The sequence below is a fragment of the Myotis lucifugus genome, unplaced genomic scaffold (assembly GCF_000147115.1).
Source record: "Myotis lucifugus unplaced genomic scaffold, Myoluc2.0 scaffold_91, whole genome shotgun sequence".
NCBI lineage: Eukaryota > Metazoa > Chordata > Mammalia > Chiroptera > Vespertilionidae > Myotis > Myotis lucifugus.
Window position 1 is genome coordinate 2872689 of NW_005871139.1, and position 2500 is coordinate 2875188.

Sequence of the window (2500 nt, forward strand, 5' to 3'; positions counted from 1 at the left end):
CTGCCCCCTGCTTGGCTAGGAGGTAAGAGAAGGATTCGTCCCCTCCCCCATGGCGAGTCAGCTCCAGACGGATACCACGCCGTGGACCTCCCTGCCTCTCTCCCTCCCATTTTTAACTGCGTTTTCTCCCAATGCCTACACGGCCCTGCCAAGGGTGCAGACCCTGAACACTCACATGGGCATCAGGGCCTTTCACCTCCCCACCTACAGCTGAAGCAGGAGGTGCCGGGGTGAAAGGGCAGCTGCAGCTGTGGTGATATGGAAAATGAAGTTGGGGGACCCAGCAGAAACACCCCCATTCTTCCAGCCGCAGTCATGGAGCCATTGAACAGCTGTGAGCCATGCCTCCCTCGGCCACCTCCTACCCTTTCCTGTCCTGCCTCCTCATCAGTGTGTAAATAATTTGCACTGAAACGTGGATACAAAGCCACGAATTTGGTTGTTGTAAATAAAACTATTTATTGTGCTGGGTTCCAGCCTGGTTTGCAGAGACCACTTCCACCCCCAACCAAATCCCTCTCCACTCTTCTCCTCTTTTGCCCTTCAGCCTTTTCTGATCCCTCTTCTCCTCTCGCCAATTTTTCAAAGATGCCTTTGCCTCCTGGAATCAGCATTCCTTCCACCACCTCCTGGCGGCTCCTCGCCCCCACCAATATAGTATCTATTTCCTCTGCAGAATAAAAAATCTCTATTTTTATCAATGGCTTGGTAGCTTTTCCTTGAATCCAGAACACACCATTGTTTACCTCTCTTAAACAAATAGGATACATTGTTGGGGGACTGGTTGTCTGGCCCTGCAAGAGGACCCTGAGATTCTGACCCTTGGTTGACCCTAATGAGGCCGCTGGGGATCCAGGTCTCCAGAAGAACCTGGTCAGAAGCCCAAAGATCCCGCAAGTTTCTTTTTCTTATTCAAACACCAACTGGCTGTGTGATATTGGACAAGTGCGTGACTGGCTCAGTTTCTTCCCTTGCTGAATGGGAATTAAACAAGCTCTGAACCTGCCTTTCCTATCTGGAACAGCCGGTGTGAAAATAGCTACAATTGAGTGATAGCCATGACTGCGTCCTGAAAAGAAACCAAAGAAAGAGACACCCAAGAAAGGGTGCTGCTGCCCCTGGCGTGGAGCTCTTGGTCCCTGAAGCCTATCTGCTTCAGCTGTGGTCAGGCAGTAGGCAGTGAGGACTTAAAACAACGTAACCAAAAGGAAACCCAAGTGTGGCCCATAACCCAACCATGAAGCGAACTATTCCCATAAAGAGCCCATTGAGGAATCTGTTCCTAACAACACTGACACCTCTGCGCGCATTCACGAGTTGGCTGGCGGAAGTACTAATCCTGCCCACAGCCCTAAACCTGTCTCTAACTCTAATCCTCTCCCCATGCCTAGGTCTAAGTGTAACCTTAGCCTTAACCCTAACTTCAAACACTAACCCCTTCCTAAACTCTAATGCCTGTCCCTAATCCTCACACTTCCCCCCAGGGGAGGACCCGAAAGGCAGGGGGAGCTATGAAGCTCTCCACCCCCCACTCCCACCCCCACCCCCCCAGGGCAACAACTGATCCCAGCCAAATGGAGAATTTCCCCCTCACCCCAGGACTCTTTTGCTGTGGTTGGTGCCTCCCACCTCTCCCTGGGTGTGTGAACTCTGACCCTGTTGGCCTTTGGGATGTGTGGGGGTAGAGGAGTGGAGCCAGGAGCTGCTCAATGCTGCAATGCCACCCCTTTCCCTTTCTCTTCATCCGCCAAGCTAGCACCAGCTCAGCTCTGATGGGCAGTCAGGGGGAGGAATATTATTGATCTGGGGTAGAAGGCACCTGACAAGCCTTGGATTTCCAGTAAAGAACCCCCTGCAGAGAAGCTATTAGATCGCTCAGCTTCTAAAGCAAGAAGTTAATGGGCTGCCAGAAGCAGGAGGGGGGGCTTATGCCCCTGGTGGACAATGCCCAGAGTTGGGGAGAAGCAGCAGGGTGGAGAATAGAAGGGTTGGCAGCTGGCCCCAACCACTCTCACCTAACTCCTAACTCCAAGAGCTAGACCAGTATCTGCTGTAGGCCCAGATGCTGGAAGGCTTTGGGCTGAGTTGACACATAGGAGCTGGAAGAAGAGCAAGAGAAAGCAGTGAATCCTGTTCTGGCCTGAACTAGCTTTTCAACAAATCTTTTGTTTATTTGTTTGTTTGTTTTTCCCCCAGACTTGGTTGCCTTGTCTATTAAATAGGGGTGGTTATGGGTACTTAGACTTCTTCAGGAAGGTGATGAGGTTCAGAGGAGATCATGTGCATGAAAGCTCAGGTCATTTGAACACTTGCTGACACCTCTCCTGTGCCAGGCATATGCCCAGTGCTGGGGAGACAGCCATAGTGCCTGCTTGAAAAGTCCACAGTCCATCTGGGGAGTCAAGCACACCAACACACATAGTGTAATGGGGGGAGTACAATGGAGGCTCAGGGAAGGTCAACACCCTCTGCACATGTATGAGGTTTAAGGACAGATTCC